Below are 20,886 nucleotides of genomic sequence, written 5' to 3'. Positions count from 1 at the left end.
TTCCCTGTGTCTCTCTCTCCCCCACATCTCTCTTCCCCTCTGTCTCTTTCTCCCCCCTTTCCCTGTGTCTCTCTCTCCCCCACATCTCTCTTCCCCTCTGTCTCTTTCTCCCCTCTTTCCCTGTGTCTCTCTCTCGCCCTCTGTCTCTTTTTCCTCCCTCCACCTTCTCTCTATTCCCCCTTTTTCTCCCTCTGTGTCTCACTCTGTCGCTTTCCCCCCTCTGTTTTATTTCCCTCCTCCCACTTACCTGAGAGGAGTGAGTGGGGCCCGCGGCCACATTCCACGCTGGAGCCGCCGGACCGGGTGGCAGCCTCGCCGGTCCGGCGGCACTCCTGTAACTAATGCTGGGGGCTGAGGGAGGAGCATGTCTCTCTACCATGCTCCCTCGCGGTTCCCACAATTCCCAGCACAGGAACCACGAGGGAGCATGGTAGAGAGACATGCTCCTCCCTCCTCCTTCAGCCCCCAGCATTAGTGACAGGAGTGCCGCCGGACTGGCGAGGCTGCCACCCGGTCCGGCAGCTCCAGCGTGGAATGCGGCCGCCGGCCGGCCCCCTCAGAGTGTGTGCCACCGGACCGGCCACCTGGTGGCACATACATTCTCAGCGCAGCCCCCAGGTGCTGCGGCCCAACAGGAAATTTCCTGGTATCCCGGTGGGCCAGTCCGGCCCTGGACCACTCCCACCACTCCCTCTAATAACTTACTATCATCATTACATTACCTCTGGTGGGCCCTCTTTATTACAGGCCTACTCGTACGTGGTTTCAGCACACCACTACCAACTTTCCCCTTCACCACTACCAACTTTCCCCCTCTTCTCTATTTTCATATACGAATTAAGTTCCGACCACAAATATATATATATATATATATATATATATATATTCATTTGTTTTAAATAACATTTTATATATATATATATATATATACATATATATATTCAATACAATTTTATTTATTGCATTCCCAATTACTTATATATTTTAAAGTAATAACCTCTTACCAACTATATAATATTTTTTCTAGAGGCATCTGTAAGGTCAGCCCTTTATAGTGGCAAATAGGGGAACTAGCAGTTACAATTGGTGTCCAACATGGGGCTGGAAGCACTAAATTTGCTTGTTTGACACAAATGTATACCTAGGTAAGACACAAATCTCTGTTATGGGACAATTATATTTGAGATATCAAGAATGTAATAAACTATTTGTAGCATAGACACAGATATCTTTATCATGGAGATAAGGCCCCAGGGAGAGTGCGCAGCTTAGCGGACAGGGGCACATGTATGAGTGTGGGATGGATGATGCATGATTGGCTATGTGCTACGTGTGGGAGTGTGAGATGTGAGGAAGTGGGTGGTGACAGATTACTGACCTCAGTGCCACTTGGGAGCCGGGCCAGCAACAGGTTTCCCACCCACCCTCCCTTTGCTGCTTTGGGCCCGGGGGGTTGTCACAGTGAGGCGGGGGCATGTCCTTGGTTTTGTAGGTTAGATGAAAAAGGGGGATAATGACCGGGTCCCAATCTTCCCCGGTCTCTTATGGTGAACTTGGAGGAGGTACCAGGTTGGACGTGTCCCCACTGGGTTGTAAGACGACCGGTGGGGAGCATTATGGTTGGGACCCACCGAACGGAAAAACGGCTGGTGAGGAGCCTTGAAAAGGAAGATGTTTTTATTATGCCGAGGGGGGGAGGTGAGAGCCTTGGGGAAGAAGGACTACGGTTTCTTTGGTTACTGTATGCAAATTATTTGTTAATTTATGATATTTACTATGTACGTTATACGTTAAAAGATTTATACAGTATTTGGTTGTGTTAATAAATGCTGTGGCCTGTTTTATCCAAGAAGTTGTGTCTGTCGTTATTTGAAGGGGTAAGTTATGGTTTTATGGGGGATGAGGGAAATGCTATCCAATGCCCACTACGTACATACATGGTATTATTGACACTTGTACAAGGTCCTTGGGGTTCAGGTGGGAGATACACTGTAATTAGCATACAATTAACATTACAATTGATGCATAAAAATTTGGTTTTAGACTAGGCAAAATTTACAGAGCTGCCTAATACTGTACCAGATTTAAGTATGCAAATCTTAATAAATATATGACAAGAGAGATATATACAAATATTTTGTAAAAGCCCTAATATACCCAATACACCAGCACTGCATGGTTATTTTGTCAGTGGGTGTAGGTAGGGGATTTTTATATGTTCCTGTACGTAGCCATGGACTACCGGCAACTGTGCAGACTGCACAAGCAGAAAGAGAGATATTAATGCAAGAGATTGTTTTCATGAGAGACTTGTTACAACAAGCAATGAAAGCACCATTTGCTGGTGGTCCTACAGTACAAACAGTGGGGGAAGAAATACAGGGTATTAATATGTCCAATACTAAAGCTACTATTGGCACAGTACCAACATCTGCTAAGTAAATAGCATTATGATTTAATATAAAAAGACATGCTTTAGATGGGGTTTAGGCAACACCAAATGCAGTACAGAGATGGAATAGTAAATCTATTACTGCCCTCTGGACTGTCAATTACACAAACAGAAGCTGAAAATTTAGATATTGTAATATCCACTGTATATGAAAAGACTTATGGCAAAGTGATAATTTCCACATTGTCAGACACACCAGTGGAAGTGAATATAAAATCAGGGATTATAGCAGCACATAATTGAGGGGTGAAATTCACAAGCAGAAACTATTCCATGGTATGTGGTTGCTTGAAACCTCTAGTAAAGGGTCAAGTTTTAATACTTGACATAGAAGCATTGACTGAGAATGATAAAGCATAAAGGATGCCTGAACTTCTAAGAAGTACATATACACTCTTAGGTAAGGATCTTAGAGGAAAGGGGTATTAAAGTAACGAAAAAACAGGAAATAGAGAGAAAAATATAGTAATGCTCTAGAAGAGATAGGCAGAAGCAAGATAGGAAAAGTTCTAAGTTATATAAAAAGGGAATTTAAATGATCTACATTTATAGATGGCACTAACAGATATTATTCTTGTCCCTCATACAGGGCATATTAAAGGGTTCAGACAGGGCCGCCATCAGAAATTTTGGGGCCCCTGACAAAGCACAAGGTCTGGGGCCCCCGGGCTCGCCCACGCCCTACCTAGTCCGCTGACAATGATGCGGGACTGAATGTGGTGTGTATAGTGGACGTGAATTAGAATGTGTGTAATGGATGTAGTGTTTGTGTGTATTAGATACTGCTTGTGCAATTAATGCAGAGTGTGTGTTTGTGTAGTGGATGCAGTGTGTATAGTGAACACAGAGTGTGTTTGAGTAGTGGATGTAGTGTGTGTACAGTGATGTAGTGGATGTAGTGTTTGTATGTACTAGATGCAATGTGTTTAGTGGATGCAGTGTCTGTAGTGGATGTAGGGTGTGTATTAGACGCAGTGTCTGTGTATAGTGAATGCAGAGTGTTTCAATGTGTAATGGATGTAGTGTGTGTACTGTGAATACAGGATGTTTGTGTAGTGGATGCTGTGTGTATAGTTAATGCAGAGTGTGTATCAGTGTAGTGAATGCAGAGTGTGTGTCAGTATAGTAAATGCAGTGTGTGTTAGTGTGTAATGAATGCAGTGTGTGTTAGTGTAGTGAATGCAGTGTGTGTTAGTGTGTAGTGAATGCAGAGTGTGTGTCAGTGTAATGAATGTAGTGTGTGTGTTAGTGCAGTGAATGCAGAGTGTGTGTCAATGTGTAGTGAATGCAGAGTGTGTGGGTGTTAGTGTAGTGAATGCAGATAGTGTGTTAGTGTGTAGTGAATGCAGTGTGTGTGTGTTGTACTAGTGTATGCAGAGTGTGTGTCAGGGTAGTGTATGCAGAGTGTGTTGTATTAGTGTATGCAGTGTGTGTTGTATTAGTGTATGCAGTGTGTGTGTCAGTGTAATGAATGCAGTGTGTGTCAGTGTAGTGTATGCAGTGTGTGTGTCAGTGTAATGAATGCAGTGTGTGTCAGTGTAGTGTATGCAGTGTGTGTCAGTGTAGTGTATGCAAAGTGTGTGTGTCAGTGTAGTGTATGCAGTGTGTGTTGTACTAGTGTATGCAGTGTGTGTGTCAGTGTAGTGTATGCAGTGTGTTGTGTACTAGTGTATGCAGTGTGCATGTCAGTGTAGTGTATGCAGTGTGTGTGTTGTACTAGTGTATGCAGTGTGTGTGCGTGTCAGTGTAGTGTATGCAGAGTGTGTGTCAGTGTAGAGTATGCAGTGTGTGTGTGTGTGTGTGTGTGTGTGTGTCAGTGTAGTGTATGCAGTTTGTGTTGTACTAGTGTATGCAGTGTGTGTGTCAGTGTAGTGTATGCAGTGTGTGTGTGTCAGTGTAGTGTATGCAGTGTGTGTTGTACTGGTGTATGCAGTGTGTGTGTCAGTGTAGTGTATGCAGAGTGTGTGTGTTGTACTAGTGTATGCAGTGTGTGTGTGTCAGTGTAGTGTATGCAGTGTGTGTTGTACTAGTGAATGCAGAGTGTGTGTCAGTGTAGTGGATGCAGAGTGTGTGTCAGTGTAGTGAATGCAGTGTGTGTGTCAGTGTAGTGAATGCAGTGTGTGTCAGTGTAGTGGATGCAGAGTGTTTGTCAGTGTAGTGGATGCAGTGTGTGTGTGTCAGTGTAGTGTATGCAGTGTGTGTGTTGTACTAGTGTATGCAGAGTGTGTGTCAGTGTAGTGTATGCAGTGTGTGTTGTACTAGTGTATGCAGTGTGTGTGTCAGTGTAGTGTATGCAGTGTGTGTTGTACTGGTGTATGCAGTGTGTGTGTCAGTGTAGTGTATGCAGTGTGTGTGTGTTGTACTAGTGTATGCAGTGTGTGTGTGTGTCAGTGTAGTGTATGCAGTGTGTGTGTTGTACTAGTGGATGCAGAGTGTGTGTCAGTGTAGTGGATGCAGTGTGTGTGTCAGTGTAGTGAATGCAGTGTGTGTCAGTGTAGTGGATGCAGAGTGTGTGTCAGTGTAGTGGATGCAGAGTGTGTGTCAGTGTAGTGGATGCAGAGTGTGTGTCAGTGTAGTGAATGCAGAGTGTGTGTCAGTGTAGTGAATGCAGTGTGTGTGTCAGTGTAGTGGATGAAGTGTGTGTGTGTGTGTGTAAATGTGAAATCTGCGGAGGGGGAGGGGTGAGGAAAGGGACATTTTCAAATTAATTTTATAAATGTATATTAAATTAATTAAATGTTTATCCCCCCTCCCTGCTTCTTACCTGTGTCCACGAAGGGGGGAGATTCCATGATCCCTGGTGGTTCGGTGGCATGAAGGGGCTCCCTGTTACCGCAGAGGGGGGGCCCAGCACACAGCTTCTTCACATTCAGCTCATTGCCTCCAATAACTCTCGCGAGACCCGCAAAGCGTTGCCATGGCAACCGTGTCTCGCCAGAGTTATTAGAAGAGAAGAGGAGAAGCTGTGTGCTGGGCCCCCTCTGCGATAACAGGGAGCCGGGGGCCCGCGGCTGCACACATAGATCGCGATATTCGCTATCTATGTGTGCAGAGAGTGCTTAGTGGGGCCCGGGACTGCCAGAGCAGTCCGAGCCCCCCCAGGGCCGCCGGGCCCGTGACATGGTTGTCACCCCCTGATGGTGGCCCTGGGTTCAGATATAGATCGCACTTAGTGGTATCCGTCAATTTCCAAAGGAGATGCCCCAAGACATTCAGGATTTTCTTGATATAGAGGTGGATATAGATTGAGACCAAGTGTTAAAGGTCCAGACATATATCGAGGATCCCTAGGACAAGTCAGGTATAGAGACAGAACAGAACAGGATACATGTTCTTCCACCCCATCTTCTACACATCCCCCAGTGATAACCAGAAAAATACAAAAAAATTAACACCAAAATCCAGAACAAAAATCAAATCAGGATGAATAATCTTGATTTGCAGATTAGATATGATTTAAAGACATATGAAGGTGTCTTAGACACACAAGCAAAAATTGGTGCTACAAGCTTCATATGGTGATGATTAGTGATGTCCCGAACGGTTCGTTGGCGAATAGTTCCTGGCGAACATAGCGCGTTCGCCACGGACGGCGAACATATGCGATGTTCGGTCCGCCCTCTATTTTTTTTTGTGGTCTTTCAGCAAAATTTACTAATACTAAGTAAAAATTACTTAGTATTAGTAAATTGTGCCCCTACTCGCAATACCGCGAGTAGGGGCATGTCTATTAAACAGTGAACAGCCTGTGGCTGCTCACTGTTAAAAAAAAAAAAAAAGGGTCCCCCTCCCTGAGCGGGTGGGGGCCCTAAAGTAAAAAAAGGGGGGAGGACCTATTGTCCTCCCCCCTGGCCCCCACCCCTGAGCGGTGGGTGGGGGCCCTAAATACCAATGGGGGGACCTATTGTCCTCCCCCTGGCCCCCACCCCTGAGCGGTGGGTGGGGCCCTAAATACCAATAGGGGGGACCTATTGTCCTCCCCCCGTCCCCCACCCTTGAGCGGCGGGTGGGGGCCCTAAAAAAAAACAATAAGGGGGACCTACTGCCATCCACTCACAGTGCTCTTTGTCATTTTACACAGCGTGGGAAAGTTCTTTGGAATTTTCCCATGCTGTGTAAAATGACAAAGATCACTCTGATTGGCTTAAACCAGCCAATCAGAGTGTTCTTAGCCTTATTGCAGGGCGTGGCAAGGCTTTATAAGCCTTCCCCCGCCCTGCAGAGCTCAGTCTGCGCGGAGCCCTCCATGGGTGAAGATGGATTATTTTATTTTTTTTTTTTTTTTAAATTGCGTCGGTTATTATGGTTTTTTATTTGCCCTATTTTCGGGCTGAGAAAAGAAGATTTAAGTAAGTTGTTTTTATCTAATTTTTTTTTTTATAGGTTTTTAGTTAAAGGTCCCCCCCTCATTATTTTTAGGGTGAGGGGGGTAGGTAGGGGGATAATTTTTTTTTTGGGGGGAGGGGGTGACTAGTGTCCCCCCCATTTGTATTTAGGGCCCCAACCCGCCGCTCAGGGGTGTGGGCCAGGGGGGTCAGTAGGTCCCCCCCTTATTGTTTTATTTTAGGGCCCCCACCCACCGCTCAGGGGTGGGGGCCGGGGGGGACAGTAGGTCCCCCCCTTATTGTTTTTTTTAGGGCCCCCACCCACCGCTCAGGGGTGGGGGCCAGGGGGGAGAACAGTAGGTCCCCCCCCTCATTATCATTATGGCCCCCACCCGCCTCCCAGGGGTGGGGGAGGGAAGGAGAGTAGGTAAGTCCCTGTGGGTTTTAAAATTCACCTGCCTATTGAAGTCTATGTCGGTTCGCCCGGTTCGCCCAGTTCGCGAACATTTGCGGAAGTTCGCGGGTCGCGAACAGAAAATTTTATGTTCGCGACATCACTAGTGATGATGTTGCCCTGGGCCCAGAGTGCTACAGTAGTATGTGTGTAAACATATTAAAAGCCAATTATTGTCTAATTTTACTATTAAAGGTTAGGGCAGGGCTGTATCAACCGTGAGGCAAACAAGGCATTTGCCTTGGGCTGCATTTTCCAGGGGCGGCAAAAAATGCCACCCCCAAATACCCATGCTAATGCCTTATTTACCTTGTTTTATTTGGGCCCAAGAGCTGGCCGGCTGGCCACCTTTGGGGCCCCCTGGGGTAGGCAGTCAGTTGTTTCATGGGCGGGTGGCAAGGGAGCACTTTCCGCCGGAGCCCTCCTGCTCAGCTCCCTTGCATGACCCGCAGTGTTGCCAGGAGCCGGGATCACTCTGTGGCGAGCGAGGTAGCTGAGCAGGGAGATCACAGCTCCCTCGCTGACAGCTAAGCGCGGCCACCCGCCTGCCTGCATGTCCGCCCGCCTTCCTGCCCAGCAGCCCCACTGGACCCCAGGTGAAAAATCCACGCAGCTCTCCCAAAAGTAGGGATGCAGGGTGGATTTAAATTTTAAAAATAATAATAATTGTGATTGGAGACCTATGGGCGCAAAACCCGATACATGAACGCCGCTTCGCGGCACTGGAAGATACCAGGCACCGCAACAACCTCAAACCATCCAAGATGCCGAATTGCGAGAGACCTTGCTGCCCCCAAAACAAGCCAGAATTATGCAACTGGAGGGTCTCTTCCACATCCCTAGATCAAACAGGGCCCCAGCTACGGTACCAAGGGATCTGGTGGTCCAATTCAGAAGCGGGGCAGATAAGGCTGCCGTGCTTAATGCCCTGAAGGGGAACGTCCCATTCCAATCTGAAGCAATGACACTCGCCTTTTACGCCGACCTCTCGGGGAGCACTCTGCGCTGGCACAGATCCCTCAGATGCTCCTTCAACAGCATAACATGCGGTACCACTGGAGCCCCTCCCGCACGCTACAGGTCTACCATGAGGACTCCACTCACCACATACAAGAGCGAAAGGAGGCCAGCGCTTTGCTGCACATGTCGGGACTTCATATGGACTCCCTCGACCAAAACAGGCAGGAGAAACAGCGTACACATAACTGGGACCCAACTCGGATCACCCCCTTCATCCCACAGAAACCCACGCCGGAACAATAAGCAGCAGTGACAACCTGAATCTTGGCCTAAATTCTCCCCGAGACTTCTCCATACCCATGGGGAATCCCATGAACTAGATGGCACATCTGCCTCCTCAAGTTGTGTACTTGATCCTCTTGTTTTTCCTCTTACTTCCACCTATATTATTAATTGTTAAATTTGAATTTACAAATTATTTTCTACCCACGTAGACCGGCTGGTCTCACAATGCACACACCTCCTATCCCCGCGCCTCATTCACTGCCCTCTAGACTGCAACGCCAACTGGCACGCCGAGGCCACACCTAAACATGACTGCAGGGCCACCCAACAGTACTACACAACAGGACACAAAGTAACGCAGTCTTTAACCCACGCCTAGGATCTTAAGTTTTTTTTTTATTAGATTACGTTCCGCATAGTTTGTTAGTTTTTTTACTGTTAAACCACCACGCTAATACTCACCCGAGCACTCAACTCTGTCTACATAGGCACACTCAAATGCCAACTCTAAATTACACCAATCATAGATACACAGTGACAACACATCACCACAGAGAGGCTACACATAGTTGAAGTACACTGGATCCACCATTTCTGGTGCAATGGCGTACAACACGTCTAGCAGAAGATAGACATATCCCATGTATGTAAACACTTTCTGAAGCCGTACGTTAACCTCAAGTGCATAACTATGGCCCTATACATAACTGAAAATTGTACGGTTCTTTATTATCATATCGCTATTAACTGCTGTAGATATAAATGGGCTAACACCTGCTCCTGTGGCTATGCAGGCCCTTCTCAAATACGCACTACATAATAGGACACCACACAAATGTCTTAAATATCTACTTACTGAACGGCAATAGTTTAGTGTTATTATTTTGTTATTCCCTCTCGTACTCTAAATAAGCATAATACGAGATATATCACCATATGACCTCATCGCTGCCAACCTCCTCCCTTTAATTTAAAAACAAAACACCTGTTTACTTTATGTTTATAATTATTACTGCAAATTATGCGACTTGTTCTTGTAAATTAGACAAGATCTGTTTCAGATCAGCTTGAGACCCCAGTACAAAAATGTCTGTATGGTTATCACGACTCAAGGGGGCGTATGCCTTATCTAATAGCTGATATGTTGCTATCACTCTTATCTACAATACACTATAAAATGTACCATGTTATGATTTGCCAAATACTTGTTCCTAACTGTTGCCCAAAGTGCGGGCAGTAGCTGTTATGGCATTGCTTACCTCACTGTATTTTTTTGTGCACGAAAAATATAGAATACAAAAAAAACATAAAAACACAAAAAAGGCATTATTTACATATTGGCATATCAGGTGCAGGTGTCTGGAATGCACATTTTAATAAAGCGTGATTTAATAAAATAATGAAAAAATAAAATCAAAACAAATCAACAACATTCAACAGATGAAGGGACTATTCAAGCATTAAAATCTTTCTATCATATAAGCCAAAAAAGTAGGAATTATAGAGACTCATGCAGGTTCTGAGAATAAATGAATTAAACAGTCACAGTCTCACACCATTTATATAAACTGATAATATCTTGAGAAAAATTGACTCACATCAAGGGTGTTCTCATTTGTGAACTACTGTGTTCACAGCAGCAGATGGTTTGTTTTATTACTCCTGACAAGATTATCTTTCCTACAAACTTACTTTGATGATAAACATTATACATAATTATACAAAGTGTCAAATAAATGCTGAGTGCCTCTTTGCAAATGAAAATGCTTGCTTGTAAAACATTCTTAATTAAGATGAACAGGGATGTAAAACAATATTTACTGATTAAAGGGACACTCTAAGCAATTTAACCACAAACATTTTGTGCAGTGATTATGGTGCAGTTGTCTTTGTGTGCTGCCCCTTGTTTTTCCTGACCTATTTTTAAATGATTTCACAAAGGGGGGTTCTACCAGCATTAGCCCCTTATTTTCCTCAGACATGCAATAGTCTCTCCAAATAAACTAACACTAGAATCGTGCTATGACAGCCTGCTAACCATAGGCGTGGCACAGTCTAATAAAGCATGAGTGATGGCTTCAGCACAAACCACCAGGGAGATCAAAAGATCTCCCTGACTGACCCTGTGCCGCTTCTTTTTAATTTAGCAAGGCACGATTGATTCTGTTTGGGCCAGACGCAAGCTAACAGCCAACTATTAAAAAATTCCTTCCCTGGTGGGCATTTCAGATCTGGACTGCCCGTATGAGTGGGACCAGTCTGATATGTTTCAGATATGTTCTCTCTGTAATGGCACAAGATGAGCTAAAACCAGCTTGAGTTCTGAGCGTGGATCCACCGAAAGGGCAGGCTATTTCAGCTGCTGTCCGTCCTCAGTGCACTCTTGCGACTTGTTTTTTGCTCTCCAAAATGATTTATTATACTAATAACAATATTTGTTATTAGTATAATATTGTTATTAGTAACTCACCTAAAATTTCTAAAAAAAAGAAAAAAAAACAGCCACACCCCTAAAATTAAAGTGTCCCTCTTTATACATTTAAAATGTTGTGAGATATGATGTCGTTGTTCACAGACAAATATGTTTGATAACATGAAACCACATTATAAAGCATTGCCACACATTTTTGTATTCAAACTACAGGTGGATGCCGTAAGCAGGACCAGCATGGGGTGCACAAGAACCATTTGATTCTCCGGCCAGCCACTACTTATAGTGTGGTCAAGAAGACCACGGTAGAGGAGCTTCTGTATCCTCTACCCAATGTGACAGGAAGTGCTCACTGAGAGAGCTGAACAGCTTTTTGTCAGAGGATACAGAAGCTCCACTACTGTAATGCACGTGTTTATTTGGAACGCAACTGCAGATGAAATAATAAATTTGATACCGTTACTTTAAGAAAATATAATTTACTTAAATAAAGAAAATTAACTTTGGCAGTCTTTTGCAGCAAATAGGTTTTGAAATAATAACGCATGGATGCTTGGAATCTTGTTTCAACACAAGAATATAGCAATAATACAAATAAGGAAATGCTTAATCAGCAGCAACAATATAGTCCAAGTGACTTCAATGAGGAATGCTTAATTAGCAGAAGTATAATCCATATGACTTCAATAAGGTTGCTGTAACGGATCACCTGGCACCCCGACTTGGTACCTCCGTTAATGGATGCTCCTAGCGCTTCCTGAGGACTCCAAGCTCTCTGCCAGACACCACAATCACCGAATCCGAGAAACCTTTAAATTCTCCCAAGCGTATGAATGCTGTAGACCATTGAATAGGAACCATACGAATAGGCTTGTACTCCTAGCAGTCAACTGGAACAGCATACAATAAATCCTTCCCCCAATAATGAGACGACACATCACTTTGAGGGTAAAACAGGAACTCTGGACTGTCTCATCCCGCCTGGCTTTTATTACAATAATACACATACAGGCCACACCCAGGGGGAGGCATAAAATAACCAATCACATACATGGTTCAGCCCACACATCCCCTCCCCTCAGATAACATTAAACCCAATTATCCGGTACACCTTTTCAGCCAAGTTCTGGATGTACCCCAAAACCCGGGGGTACACCTTTAAATCCAGCATCGCTGGATAGCCCTTATTCAGGGGGACAACATATCCAAAATTCAAGTCATTCGGATGAATGGTTCGGGAGATATGGGGTTCCAAAGATTTGACCGACCGCATGGGTAAAGTATCCGAAAACAGTTCCATGCATTTTGGCCCTGCGGTCGGTCACAAACAAGGGAATGAAAACAGGCGAATTGCCTGTGTTATAGAGCCTGGAGAGGGTTTGAATGAATTCCCTTGTTTGAGGGGTTCTTTCTACCGAACGGCGGGCCATTCGGTAGTTTTTATACGAATTTCTGGAAGTATGGAGGTCTCAGCGGTGTTTGCCTAGTCAAGTGTCCGATTTTAGTTCCAGACACTCGACGGCAAAACACCGCTGTTCGGTAGTTTAAGATGGCCGCCGCCACGTGTTTGTTTCCCGAATGGCGGCCACCCAGAGGACAAAGAATACATTACACTGATTGCCAATTACCCGTTTGCAACATTGTTGCAAACTGTAATTGGAGGCACACTTATTCCTGGGTGGTCTGGTTGTTCGGTAGTTTCACTCAATATAATGAATGGAGTGATTCTACCGAACAATCAGGTGAATGCTGCATACATATCCCAGGTTAAGCTTAACACACAAATACACATATAATATTACAGGCAGTACACTAGAATATGTAGCACAGTCTTAAAGGGACAGTAGTCCCAAAAGTCCCAATATGTCCATAGATGCTGTTAAAAGGGCCAGTAGCAGCAATATACAGTACAATGTGCCCCAAATAACCCAGGGGCCATAGTCAGTAGGTAGGAGGCTAGCAAACAGGCTTCTCCAGGGCCCAGTGGCGAGGTTGGTTTCGCCACAGTTGCTAACGCAGGTGAATCCTGTAGTACAAAGTAACAGTCTCTTAGTATTGGAAATAACTTGGTAATGCATTGTCCTGGTATGTTAAGTGGTTGTAGAAATAAGTAATATCATTGAGTGATTGGCAAATTATATTTCTAATAGATATAGCAAGTAGAATCTCAGAGGCAGACTTTGGAGAACCTTTATCCTTCCCAGAAACTTGTTGTAACAGAGCTTCCTGTACCCCGGTTTGGTACCTCCGCCGACGGATGCTCCTAGTGCTTCCCGAGGACTCCAAGCACTCCACCAGACACCATAAGCACTGCAGACCCCACGTACCGCCGCAGCTTGGTTGGGGTCTCGCTATCTCCTAATAAAAAATAAACAAGCAATATAGGCGCTAAAAATAGAAATATATGGTGCAAATATTCAGAAATAAATAAATAAAGGTAGAGCGGCACCTAAAAGTGCATAAGCTCAAGAAAACACCGTACAAAGAATATAAGATAAAAAAGGAGCTCTTTACCTTTAAAAAACTTTTATGTGCAAATTAGTGCATTTAAATAGTGCAAATGAGGTGTCTATACAATATAATCACACTTAATGTAATCAATGTGCAAAATTGCAAGTGAAAAGGTGATAGAAAGTTCAAATGGTAACTTACTATCTATTAACAGGAAAACTTGTCTCAGAAAAAATGGCAATCATAGGTTCCCAATAAGAGATATGATATATAAAAGAGAAAAAAACATAGCATAATACTGTATGAGGAAAATAAAATAAACAGAAAATGAGAATGAAAACTCACAAAGGAGGAGCAGTAAGAGTCTGCTCAAACTTCTCCAGCACGTATTCCACAATATGGAACTTGGATGTTGATAGACAGCAGGACGCCAGCTGAATAAAAACGAACTTTATTACTTTCACAAAAAAAGGGCTTCCTTTACCACATAGAAGGTCAGTGTCCCATTCAAAGCTGAAACAAGGTGCATGCCAAACTTTTCCGCGGTCTCTGCAGCTTTCGGCACTATCTCAAAACACTTCCGGGTTTGGAGCTCCGTGCAATCACGTGATAACGTGATGACGTTGTGTAAAAACGTGATGACGCGTTTCGCCTGATCGGCTTCCTCAGACTCGCTGTCTCCTACCCACCCTGGACATACGACAAGGCTCCAGGTTCCAGTGGGTGAACCGCTCTTCCTCCAGAGAGTCAAGCAGGAATAGCTCTTACAAGAGCTCAGGGAATCCAAGGGGGTATAATCATTATAGCAATCCCTTGTAGTGATATAGCGGTTCCCTACAATAAGAGACAGAACTCAGTATTGAGGGTGTAGAAGTCTGAGGTTTAATGGAGGCACACTGCCTTTTAAGGAGGTTTCCCAACAACGGTGATGCCCAGGTGACCTTGTTGGGCACAGCGACACAAGGTGTACAAACCAATGAAAACAATGTGACAAGGAATGACACTCCCACATACAGTACACAATCCCTCCCCTCTGCCCAACAAGGGTGACGCCCAGGTGGACCTTGTTGGTCACAGGGGCACAAGGTGTACAAACCAATGAAAACAATGTGACAATGAATGACACTCCCACATACAGTACACGATCCCTCCCCTCTGCCTATGATATAATTAGGACAGATAATACATTAACTTAATTATCCCCAGGCAGGGCCTTAAGGCGCCCTGTGCAAAAAATCTTCACAGCCCCCACCCCGTCATCCAATTTTATTAAAGACACGGAGGCTCATATTATGCATAACTCTTTCTTTATTTCTTCAGCAGCAAAGATAGAGGAATAGAAATATTATCAAAATGAAAAGAAAAAACTGTATAGGCACATAGGCAACCAATCACAAAATAGAGGAAGTAACTATATAAGTCCTGTGTCTCCCACAATCCCCCTCTTTCTTTGCTGCTTCCTCAGACAGATAAGTGTGTTGCTCTTGCTTCTCACATATTGTTCTGATTTGTTTGTGATATTTCTTTGTTTTATTGCATTATTATTTAATTCATTGATATTGCATCGTTTTGTGCTTGTTTTACACCTTAGTGTGCCTCGGGTTTTCCCCCTCTCCCTGCCCTCCCCTGCTCCCCACGTCTCTCGCGGGTGCCGGCGGTGATTTTCTGCCGCGGCCGTTCATTCTTTCACGACCGCGGCTGCGTGCACTCCCCTGCCTGCTCACGGGCTTCCCGCGCGGGCATAGTGCACGCGCCCCTTCCCCCGACGGGTACCCGTCCGCGAGCACTTCCCTCGCGTGCGGCGGCCATTTTGGACAGACCTCCACGCGGTCTGCATTCTGGTTTGCCGTGCGGTCGGTCGCCTCGCTCTCTCCTGGGCACACTAACGGTCTGATTATTTTGTTTACTACTGTGCTGTGGGTTAATCAACCCTTCAGTTCTTTCCTGCTCTGCTTCAATTGTTTTGCATTTCTAGACTTTACTGCTATTGTGCCATTATGCAGGATAGGGATGATGGGCCTACAGGTCCCCCTGGGGACTTTAACATGGAGAATGCTGAGAGTGCTATGGCCTCTCAAGAATTTCAGGCCCTGCTAGAGGCCACTATGGCTTCTTCACTGAAGAAGGCTATTGCCTCAGCCATGGGGGCTGTCTCCTCCTCCTTTACCCACTCCCTGCATTCTATGGTATTGCCTGCACCGGCCACCCCGGCTCCCCAGGGTGGGGGTTCCCCTGCTCAGACAGTGCCTGGGGCCCATAAGGCAAAGGCCAAGTCTACAAATGTCGGCTCCCACTCCTCGATGCAGGTACTACCTGCCATGACTGAGACGCTGGAGGCGGTCACTGATAGCGTGCACCCCACGCGCAAAAGAGCCCCTGGCCGGGCTAAAAAGGCTAGACTATGGAAGCGGGCTAGAGCCCTGGATGATGGGTCAGTTACTGACTGGAGTGTGGAGGAGTGTGGGATATGATTCCTTTGATGAGGGTGAATCTGTCGAGGATTTGCCCCTTACGGGCGTGACCCCCTTGGGGTCCTCTACCAAGGCCCATGGCCAATTATTGGACCCCTCTGGGGATACCAAGGCGATTCTTGACCCACAGGGTAACCCCCTGTTCGACCCAGACGACCTGCGGCACCCCCGGACCTCTGAGTGGGTACCCCCAGATCATATTGCCCAATATGTGGCTAAGCGTATTCGCACTCCGCTTTCTAAAGAAGGCCGCAATAAACTGCGCGCCGAATGCCCAAGACCTTCCCTCCCGGGCGCTGCCGGTAGAACCCCGGATATTGACCCCCAGATTGCCCAGTTCCTCAATAAGTCGGGCTGGAAACCCAAGAAGGGTCTTGACCACTCCCTGAAGGGATGCCAGGACAAGATTCTGGATACTATAAGCTATACGAGCTTCTCGATGCCCCCAGAACTGGGGACTCAGTTTTAGACGGGACGTGGCCATTGGATGGGTCCAACAGGCTATATGCCTACTGGGGAATGCTAATACAGCTATGTCCTCCGAGAGGCGTAAGGCGATCCTCCTAAAGATCGACCCCAAATTGGCCGCTATGACAGTGGCAGAACCTGACCCGACTGAGGAGGGCTTACTGTTCGGCTCCTCCTTCGTAAAGGACATGGGCTCTTATGTAAAGACCTTTACGGCAATTGATAAGGCGCAGGCGAACATGAAACGCGTGTTCACGCCCAAGGCTTTTGGAGGGGCCGGGCGTAGCAGGAACCGTCCACCCGGCCGCAGTTTCAGAGGCTCGTTCCGTGCGACCAGAGGTTCCTTTTTTCCCTCACGAGGATTTCAAGACCCGAGAGCCTCCACCTTCTTCCCAGCCAGGGGCAGAACTTGGGGTTCCAGATACCCCCACGGTTGCGCTCCCAACAGATGTCCTAACGGTGAGTACCCTTTCTTCCCCTCTCGCTCAGGTTCAGGTAGCGGGGAGGCTGGCCTTGTTTTACTACAGGTGGGCAACTAACCTCAGATGCTTGGGTACTGCAATGTGTAAGGGGATATCGCCAGGAGTTTGTTTCCATGCCTGTCCAGTTTTGTCCCCCCAGAGAACTGTCTCTTCCGCCAGATCAGGACGAGATGATTTCCGCGGAAGTCGTGGAAATGTTGTCCAAGGGCGCAATAGAGGAATTGCCGTTCGCCGCTAGAGGCTTTACGAGCAATTTGTTCCAGGTACCGAAGAAAGGGGGCGGGGTTCGCCCTGTGATAAATCTTCGCCCCCTCAATGCTTTCCTTCGTTACCAACACTTCCAGATGGAGGGTATACACTGCCTCAGAGACCTTCTACGCCAGTCGGATTGGCTGGCCAAACTGGACCTGAAGGACGCTTACTTCACGGTCCCCATTGCTTCCGACTGCAGGGACTATCTCCATTTCACATGGCATGGACGACGTTGGCGCTTCACCTGCTTGCCTTTCTTTCTCTCCTCGGCTCCTTGGTGCTTCACCAAGCTCTTGAAGCCGGTGGTGGCATTCCTCCGAACCCGGGGGGTCCGCCTCATTGTTTACCTAGACGACATTCTGATTTTATCCCAATCGAGAGAGGATCTCCTCCTGCACCTGGAATGGACAACCAACCTTTTGCAAGGTTTGGGATTTTTAATCAACTGGGACAAATCGGTCCTGATCCCCGCCCAGTCGATAGAATTCCTGGGCTTCAAAGTGGATTCCGTCCAACAGTTTCTGTTCCTGCCGAATTCCAAGATGAAAGCCATCCAGAAGGGAATCCGGAGGGCTCTTCGTGTCTCGGACTTGTTCCGCGGAACAGACAACTGGCGAGAATTATTGGCCTCCTCGCTGCCTCTATTCAGGCGATCTTCCCGGGTCCGCTACATTACAGAGCCCTTCAGCGGCTCAAAGGGTCGCACCTTCGATCGGGTCACTCCTACGAATCTCGGAAACGCTTGGACACGGAGTCCAGAGACGAGTTGGTAAGGTGGTTGGCACACATGGAAGCGTGGAACGGGAGAGCCATTTTCGGTTCCGTCCCAGATGTGGTGATAGAGTCCGATGCCAGCTTGCACGGCTGGGGTGCTCGTTGTGGCGACGTTTCCACAGGCGGCAGATGGTCCGACACGGAGAAGTTGCTACACATCAACTGCTTGGAACTCCTGGCAGGGGCCTTCGGGATCCTCAGCCTTACCCCAGAACGGGCGAATTGCTGCGTTCTTCTCAAGATGGACAACGTGTCGGTGGTCCGTTACATAAATCACCTGGGGGGTACCAAATCCAAGATGTTGGTGATTCTAGCAAAAGATTTCTGGCAGTTCTGCCTCTACAACAACGTCTTGGTGACGGCAGAACACATCCCGGGTCTGGACAATTGGGAGCGGATTGGAATTCCAGACACTTAAGAGACTCTGGGGATTGGCGTTTACACGCTTCTGTGTTCCAGAGCCTAGTCAGGTTGTGGGGGAAATTCAGGATAGATCTGTTCGCTTCGCGACTGAACACTCAGCTACCGAAGTTCTACAGTTGGAGGCCGGAACCGGCTGCGGTAGCGACGGATGCCTTTCTCCAGGAATGGCCTCGGGGTCACCTATACGCCTTTCCCCCATTCAACATGATCGCTCACACGATCTCAAAGTTGGTTCGCAACGACTGCTGTCTGGCACTTGTCACCCCTCTATGGAGGTCTCGACCATGGTTCCCTCGATTGATGGAATTGTCGATAGACTACCCTCGATTGATACCGGTCTTCCCAGACCTGCTTCTGGACCCAGATGGGAACTCACACGAGCTAGTGTTGCAACACCAGTTACCCCTGATGGCGTGGTTCCTTTCAGGGGACCTTGGGTTGTCCCAGACGTTCCGCAGACAACTCTCATGCTCCTCGATAACGCCTGGGCTCCGGGTACACGAGCAGCTTACCGAGCTTCATGGAGATCGTGGTCTGGTTGGTGCATGGAATGGGCAATGGATCCCGTATCTGCCCCTCTACATTTGATCCTGGAATTCCTCACGTTCCTGTTTGACTCGGGCAAGGCTTATCGCACGATCAACCTTTTCCGCTCGGCTATTTCGGCCGGTCACAAGGGTTTAGACAGTTCTCCTGTTGGCAGACATCCCTTTGTATGTTGCCTTCTCAAGGGTAGTCGTCTTGCTCGTCCCCCTCAGCCTCGTTTTTCTGCCTTTTGGGATGTCAACGTGATGTTGCAGTTCCTATCATCGTGGTATCCTAACCAGGATCTGACTCTCAAGCAGTTGTCATCCAAACTAGTGATGTTACTCTGTTTGATTTCTTGCAAGAGGGTCTCCGACGTCAGGGCCCTGGATTGGGACGCCATTGCCTTTGCTCCGGAAGGCATTACTTTTGACATATCCAGAAGGACTAAGTCGGCATCCAAGTCGTTTACATACCCTAGGTTTTCAGATTGTCCGGCACTCTGTCCGGTGGATTGCCTTAAGGCTTACTTAGACGTTACACGACCCCTGCGTTCATCCGAGCTACATGCCTTGTTCGTATCCTTTAAATCGCCTCACCGACCGGTTTCAACACCTACCCTGGGACGCTGGTTGCGATGGCTGTTATCTTCTGTGGGTATAGACACCTCGGTATTTACGCCTCATTCTGTGAGAGGCGCGATGGCTTCGAAAGCATCTACAGTGGGTTGTCGTATGGAAGACATTATGCGAGCGGCGGATTGGTCTCGAGAATCGACATTTCGAGAATTCTATTTCAGACCAATTGAACACATCGCATCTCGGGTGATAGCACAGCTTTGAACTTGCATAATATGACCCTCCGTGTCTTTAATAAAATTCCCAGATTTTACTAGTAACATGACGTAAAGTCATGATTTTATTAAAGACATGGAGGCGAGTATTATTCCCTCCCACCCTCCTGGTGTGAATATGGGATATGAGATGCTTTGGAACCCTTCAGGTATGTTACAATTTGGTCTATATTTATATCATTTTTATGTATTAATTATGTTGTATTTTCTATTTCAGAATTCAGTTTGGTCTGTGACTCCCGACGGTTGTATTTGGTAAGTCTACAGTTTTGAGTTTGGAAATTACCATATTTCTCTGTCTTTTTTAGCTTGAAGTTATCGCATTGTTCCCGTTTTCCCTGTTCTGGTCAAGTGGGACATCGTTCATCTTACCTGGTCTTCGGTTTCGCAAGAAAGAGGGGGATTGTGGAAGACACAGGACTTATATAGTTACTTCCTCTATTTTGTGATTGGTTTCCTATGTGCCTATACAATTTTTTCTTTTCATTTTGATAATATTTCTATTCCTCTATCTTTGCTGCTGAGGAAATAAAGAAAGAGTTATGCATAATACTCGCCTCCGTGTCTTTAATAAAATCATGACTTTACGTCATGTTACCAGTAAAATCTGGGAATATTATGTAATGTTTGTGTTGTCTGTGTATGTGATAGATGTGATGACTGTGTGTGATATGTATGCTATGTGATGGCTGTGTGTGATATTTGTAATGGGTGTATTAACAGTGTGTGATATGCGTGTATTGGTTGTATGTGATATTTGTGCTGGGTTTATTAGCTGTGTGTGGTGGTTATTTAATTCAGATAAAAACATGCATTTAGGCCTGTGGGTGAATGCAGGTGTATATTTTTGCAGAGTTATGTGCACACATTCCCACAGTCAGATGCACACAGTTATACATATACACTGTCAAATCCACCACATGCACATAGTCGCAGGCAGATAGTCACATACACAGGATTAGTCAGAAACACACAGGTAAAGGCAATAACACACATACACAGTTACAGGTAGATAAACACACTCACACACAATTACAGGCAGACAGCCACACACACACAGCCACACATACAGTTTTAAACACACACACACACAGCCACACATACAGTCTTACACACACATACTTACATGCAGACCGTCACACACACATACACAGGCAGACAGCCACACACACACAGGCAGCCACATACATACACACACAGGCAGACAGCCAAACACACACAGGCAGAAACCCACACACACACGCAGACAGCCACATCTTAAATCCCGTCCGGCTGTGCGG

The sequence above is a fragment of the Pelobates fuscus genome, chromosome 4 (assembly GCF_036172605.1).
Source record: "Pelobates fuscus isolate aPelFus1 chromosome 4, aPelFus1.pri, whole genome shotgun sequence".
Taxonomy (NCBI): domain Eukaryota; kingdom Metazoa; phylum Chordata; class Amphibia; order Anura; family Pelobatidae; genus Pelobates; species Pelobates fuscus.
The sequence above is the reverse complement of the archived record's forward strand: the minus strand, read 5'-3'. Positions refer to the sequence as shown.